Genomic DNA, 7683 nt, shown 5'->3' with positions numbered 1-7683 from the left:
CTGATGGGAAGGGTCAAAGGACTGAAATTTCAAAATTCTTCTTCTCAATACCCCGATAAGGTAGATTCAAATACTCCTCATGGATGGAAGTGTCATAAGGTGCTACAACAAAATTGTAAATTTCATAACCTCTGATTCTCACATTTCTCCATGGAGAGGGGGTAACATTTACTACAGTGTATATTTTTGAGCATAATTTGTCAATTTTCTATTGGAAATAGTTCAGACTCGGTTAGAATTGCAAATATAGGATGATAGTTGGATGATATGCACATATTGACCATGACTGACCCCAGGGGTTAATCGGCGGGGCTAAAAGGGTCAAAGTAACAGAATTTTCAAAAATCTTCTTCTCAATACCTAAGTACGGTAGAATAAGATACAAGTTCTCTTTATAGATGGAAGGGTCTTCAGATGTCTTTACCAAAAAAATCATGTACTCGGAGTCTCACATTTTCCCCTGGGATGGGAGTAAGTTTAACACTAATGTATGTAGGGAATTTTTTTTAGTTGATTTCTATTGAAAATAGTTCAAAGTTAGAAGTATTAGTATAAAACTACCGTTAGCTATATTGATCTTGGCTGACTCGAGGGGGCTGATGGACAGGGCCAAAAACTGTCAAATTGACGCATATTTTTCAAAGATCTCAATACCCGGGTGTTGCAGGAACTGTTCATAAATGGACAAGTTTACATAGAAAAATTACATTTTTAGTGTAATTCCTGCTAATTCCAGCGTGGTTTGCGTTATAAATAAAATGTAGTTCAAGTAATCTTTGTTAAGACTTATAACAAAAAGGAATTTGATAAATTTTTTGCCTCTTTATTTTCGAAAAGAAACCCTTGACTTTGAACAGTATTTCATATCAGCACTGTCGAGTAAGTGGTCCGGAGGGGACATATCAAGATGGCCTGGATTTCAATACATTCATCCGGTGTTTTTGTAAAAGCTTTTAACGACTCGATACACACACGTTTAGCATAAGCGTTGGTCGCCGCCAGCCCTTAAGTATAGGAAAGTAATTATACTGAAGAGTGAATATTCATTAAACTGAAGCCGAGCTTCATCGAAATCCGACAGCCAAGCGGTGATTTTCCCGAAAATTCTGATGCGTTATATATAAATGATAGAATTGGAAACGCTATTATATTATATTTTTGTTATTCTATATATGTACAGAATACTGCGAATTTTAACTTTCAAATATATATATTGAGACAGACATTGACATAGTCTTATGCAAATTGAATACTAGTTATTTATACATTTTAATGCCAATATTTATATAATCTGTACTGAAATGAAACCCATTTTTCGACTGAGGGGACATTAACAGCCTGTCAATATTTTGAACTACCGTTGAAATGTCCCCTCGGTGCGTTCAGTTCAGAACCGATGTCTTAATGCTTATTTCATAAATAGGATTTAACATACACTTGAATGTTTAACATTGTTATAACAAAAGAGTAAAACAGTCAATATGAAGTGTGCAGATTAGAACAAGAAAACCAGTACAGAAGGTAGATTACTAGGTTACTTTCACAAGATGATGATGCTTAACATATGTCATGAAAATGGTTTTTGTAAGGATTAAAACCAGACTGTTGGCGCTACCGTACACTGTCCTTCATCGGAGCTATCTTGTGTACCCTCCGGACCACGTACACGACAATGTTCATTGTAAGTGGAGTTGGGTTTTTTTTAACTATGTTAGAGCAGGGACGTATAAGGGAACAAAACTGTATGATAAATTCTTTATTGCAATTTTTTCCAATAGGAAATTTAATCTCTTGCTTCCCCAATCTATGGTTTTAACATGTGGCAATTGATTCGACATTCAATGACTTGTTTCCAACATCATTAATTTTGTTCAAGATGTTGACAACTAACAAAAAAAAAAAAAAAGAAAAAAAAAACACTGAAAATCAGGGTTTCGCGAGATGCAGGTTGGTGAAGATCAAGGGGTAAATTTTGGGCCGTCATAATGATCTCAGGGGCGGGGTATTTCTTAGTGCGATATGAAGATGGGCGTGTTTGATGCTCGTTAACATGCATGGCGGTACCATTGTTGTTTACATTGTTCTCTCATTTGGAATCGTGACATTATTTATATGGATTGGCGAAAAAGCGTAGCAGCTGTTGACGAATGTCTTTTTCATTTTCAAGTCGACCCTCTTCAGCCTTTGCTGCAGACATATTTTCCTCTGGAACGTTAAATCAGCACAACCCTATATCTATCCTGTTAAGAGCTAAGTTTTAAGTTAAGAGATTGGTCAATATCCGATTATAGAATTGTTTCTGTATAAAAACGGTCTTTTTAGCACTTGTATTTGTCAGCTTCCGTATTTATGTGTACATATGTACGGTTTTTCCCGTAGACAGTAGTGCATATGCGTTTAACAGCACTGATGACATTAGTTTTATCAAATTGATAAGTTATCATTATTCTCTGACAAAAAATGTAATAAGAACTTCTACTCAGGACGTCGTAATGCTACGATATGCTATTTACAATACTATATCTACAATACTATATCTACAATACTATATCTACAATACTATATCTACAATACTATATCTACAATACTATATCTACAATACTATATACTAATTTATTATATCAGATTTTTCAAGTACTGTGAAATCCTTATTTTTTCTGGAGAGTTTAATTTTTGATTATTTTTTTAATACTCTTAATCAACCGATTCTCATGTCCACATCTATCATAATTAGTGTAAGTAGACTGAGCTGTATTTCTCATCTATATAGTTAGCCCCGCTAAAATGAAGGATTTTACTGTAACCATTCAGACTGCTTTCCTGTTATACTTTCAAAAGGACAATTTCGTTATGTGGTTGTCAGATTTACATTGTGTGAGACAATTTTGTGTTTGCTGTATAATTATTCCCTTCTCGCCAATCTAAGGAAATAACATCAACAATTACCAGATAACTGTTTGAACTACGAGAATGTATGTCTGTAAATGACGAATACACTCGAGATAATCTTCCCAGTTCTATATATACACGTACTGTATATCATCAAGAAATCTTAATTGGCTCTTCGAGTTACTGTTTAGTAGATTCAGCACGGAAGTTCCCTTCAATACCAGTCGATGCTCGTTAGTATGCGTGGTAGTTGCATTGTTTACCTGTTTTTCTCTCATTTAGGAACGTGATATCACCGAAATGAATTGACCAGGCTTTACATGGTGGTGCCGTGGATGAATCAGAAGACGCATACCTTCCGAAACGCATGCTTTATTTCTTTGTACTTTTTCAGGATTTCCTGGATGAATCATTCTCCAAGATTCCGCCAAAAAAACTATGTAACACGGTTATCATACCTCAGAATGATTTTAATGTGGTTATATAGAATAAAAGGATAATGTGTTTGAGACATATTATCTCGATCATGAACGCGGTGTTAAGGAATTCCATTGATACTGTAGGCCAGAAGTAGGTAGGGTTAACGAAGATGTAGATATGGCTATCTTGATAAGCAGCTATTGTACTTTATCAGCTCAAATCTCGCTGACAGGTACAGTTGTACAGATTGGAGTATGCAAGGATAGAACAAATATCGTTCTGAGTATGGTCTTCAACTTATAGCAATAGCAACAGCAACAATAGCAAAAGTAATAGCAACAGTACGGACAAGCGAATTGTCAAATTTTCGAGGCAACCTGACCCTTAATCATGACACAAATATTACATAAATAACATCACACACATAGAAGATAAAACCAATACAAAGTTATAAATCTAAATCGAGAGCAGTGGTGTAAATTTAAGTGTCTCGATCATCCCTTCGGCCGATGGACGCCGAAGGCCCTTTATAGTGGACAAAACAAATTCCAATTCGTGTGAGAGTGTGTGTGCACGCGCGTGAAATATTGCATCAAGTGGAACATTAACCTTAACTATTATCTCATTATTAGATATATAGACTCGATCTGAGACTGACAGAACTTTCAGAACTTTGATTTGAACTGTATTGAACGCAACACTCCTTTATTAATCAGCAAATATTTCATTAAGGGTTGTGCCTTACACAATGAATCATAGCAACACCTTAATAACATAAGTTTTAAACAACAATCTCGATAAAACGCATGTTAGTATGACTATATCGTCTGTCCATACGTCCGTTATTATTTTCAGAGGCTTTATGAAAAAAATATAGCCTGTCCATATGTCCGTTATTATTTTCAGAGGCTATATGAAGAACAATATCGTCTGTCCATACGTCCGTTATTTTTGGTCAGAGGCTTTATGAAGAACAATATCGTCTGTCCACACGTCCGTTATTTTTGGTCAGAGGCTTTATGAAGAACAATATCGTCTGTCCATACGTCCGTTATTATTTTCAGAGGCTTTATGAAAAAATATAGCCTGTCCATATGTCCGTTATTATTTTCAGAGGCTTTATGAAGAACAATATCGTCTGTCCATACGTCCGTTATTTTTGTCAGAGGCTTTATGAAGAACAATATCGTCTGTCCATACGTCCGTTATTTTTGGTCAGGGGCTTTATGAAGAACAATATCGTCTGTCCACACGTCCGTTATTATTTTCAGAGGCTTTATGAAGAACAATATCGTCTGTCCATACGTCCGTTATTTTTGTCAGAGGCTTTATGAAGAACAATATCGTCTGTCCATACGTCCGTTATTTTTGGTCAGGGGCTTTATGAAGAACAATATCGTCTGTCCACACGTCCGTTATTATTTTCAGAGGCTTTATGAAGAACAATATCGTCTGTCCATACGTCCGTTATTTTTGGTCAGAGGCTTTATGAAGAACGATATCGTCTGTCCACACGCCCGTTATTATTTCAGAGGCTTTATGAAGAACAATATCGACTGTCCATACGTCCGTTATTTTTGTCAGAGGCTTTATGAAGAAAAATATCTTCTGTTCATACGTCCGTTAATCTTTTCATAGGCTTTATAACGAAATTTGGGTGTGACCAACCCATGTTTCCAGATATGCTGAGATACTCACGTAAATAGGCATATTTGGATGATGAGTCTAATTGAACTTTCTTGTCATTGGTTATTTCCGTTTTTACTTATGTAATCATACTTTACTAAGACGTAATGACGGGGTTTTAGTGAATCACGGATACAATACACGTGATAGTGTAGCAATTTTAATTCGGCGGGGCTAACTCCAGTACTAATAGCTTGATACGAAGCGTCACAACATCTGTCACGGTTTGGAACAACATCTGTCACGGTGTGGAACGTTTTATGTGGTCTCTAAATATCCCACAAACATTTTTATCAACACAGCCCCCTAAAGTCCTATGTTCCGACTATTTATCCGCCATTCCATGTCTTGTTTCTAGAACTACATGGATTAACAATTAAGGAAAAGTTATGACCAAGAGTGGCATATGCTTCCGTCGAACCAGAACACGTCGATTATCAGACAGGCTTATTCAGAGAAAACAATGTATAATCATGAATGGTTTTCATTGTAAATACATGCTGAGAAAATACGCGCTGAATTTTATATATCCAACTAACTTATGATAGAAAGGAATGTTTAAAGCTTGCATAACTACTCTACAGAAAAGATTTTAGAAAGAACAGTGGTAATTAATGGTTATTTTATAGTTTTTTTTATACGCGATAAGTTCTCATTAAAAATACACATATGAATGCACATAGAGAAATTGTTAATGTTTAAGAAATGTCACAAACACTCATATACCCCTGGAATGTAATTGAAATAGCTTGTGTCCAAATGATGCCGCTTCAGTGTAACTGCTTTACTGGCGCTTAAGTGGCTGATCGTCTCTGGACACAGTAATATTGACCTTTAGTCCACTGGAGTGACTTTTTTTCAGACACATTTCTCTTAGACTTGTGCTAGTAATCTGCTGCTCGTGATAGACACAAAGATTCTGCTTCTATACTTCGGCTGGTTTCCAAAGGTTAGAAATCTGTTCTTCTGGAATTTTGGAAATGTTTGTAAATACATCTGAACTATGTACATTTTAAAACTAGCTGCATTGCTAGGCATGTACATATACACACACGTTTGCTTTGGTTAATCAAACAAACGTTTCCTGTCCATGGAAGACACATGAGCTCGCAAACTGGCCGTCGTGTTATTGGCTATGTTTTACCCACCTTACCCAAGGGAGATAAACCGTACATGTTTGGTGTCCTGGCAAAATAATTATCTTTACCATTTGGATGTTTTCAGTCACCAGTCTATAAATACCTTGGACGTACAACACAGGGGAATGGTGCTTTACTGCAGCATCTGGCAAATTTAAGTCCCAGTTTCATTGGAAAGGGGAATTATGTCAAATGGACCGTGGGTTGGGAATTCTGCCAAGCCCGCACAGCACTACCCAAATCCCGCTTGAACCTGGCTGCTGAAAGAGTCATGTACCTGGTGCTATTTACCAATTGATATTATGCACGTGATAGAGGCCAATTTAAATATTCCAAAACATTATCTTTACAGAGCAGCAGTGAGGGTACACGACAGTTGGTACATGTAAATTACATGTAGAAAATTGGAGCATTAAACAAGGAAATCTTACGTTATTAAAATATTTGTAACTTGATAATTTGATTTGAGTTTCAGACGTTGAGAAAATATATTGGAAGTTAATACTGGGAAAGTGTTGTGGAGTGCTCATAACATATAAACGTAAGAAAATTACATACTAATATCATAGTGTCAGATATTACTCCATTCTTTGTCTTATGTGCTTTGGTTTAATATTCAATTTATCGCCAATGAAATTTAGGATTTTTTATAACCACACATAAAATAACGTTCCTTTGAAATCTGATTGTCTTTAATATCAATTGTTTAAACCATTATCAGTCAGATGGAGGAGGAAATTTGTATAACTACCCTATTTAACCTCTGTATTGTGCTTGTCATAATGTTGTGTAAAGGAGATATAGAGCTTTAAATGTTCATGTATGGTGTGTCATTAATATATACTTGACATAATCCTTTGAAAGCAAGATTCTTGAAGCCATGGACAATCCAATTGTATTTAAACGATGCCATAGATGGGGCCATATAATAAGTATCTGTGACAAACTAGAGTTGCAATCAATCAGGGTTTTTGATAAGAATGTTCTTTGGAAGCAAATCCCAAATCATTGACTTGACAAATCATTTAGCTTTTAAACACTGTTAAGTAGGGAGTTGGACAGGTCTTAACAAAATAAGATGGAGTTCCTCTCCTTATCAGTAAATATTAAAATGAATGCACGACTCTTATGCCACTATCACTAATATGTCCTTCAGTTTAGTACAAATGGTTTTAAATGCCTGAAGAGCAAGAATAATTTTCAACAAGTTTCCAATGTAGTCCAACAACGAAATTGGACAAAGTCAATGTATAACTTTTCAGTCGGTGACAAGATGTGAATGGTTTTTAGGCATCAGATCAGCTAGTTTGGATTCAGGTGTGACAACAAGGCGAAAACACCAGCTTTAATGTATGTGTAGTAAATGGACATTAATCTCATTTGGTACAACTAGTGCATAAACATTGGTGTCATCTGTAAGAATATCTGCACTGCATACAAATAACATTGACTTGTAAATCAAAATACACGAAATTAAATACTAGTTTATCATCCTGATGATCCCAACCATTCCCAATAACTACTCACCATCACTATAGCATAGGTTGGG

This window comes from Ylistrum balloti, unplaced genomic scaffold (assembly GCF_031769215.1).
Source record: "Ylistrum balloti isolate Yb309-2 unplaced genomic scaffold, AGI_CSIRO_Ybal_v1 Utg369802, whole genome shotgun sequence".
Lineage (NCBI taxonomy): Eukaryota > Metazoa > Mollusca > Bivalvia > Pectinida > Pectinidae > Ylistrum > Ylistrum balloti.
The sequence above is the reverse complement of the archived record's forward strand: the minus strand, read 5'-3'. Positions refer to the sequence as shown.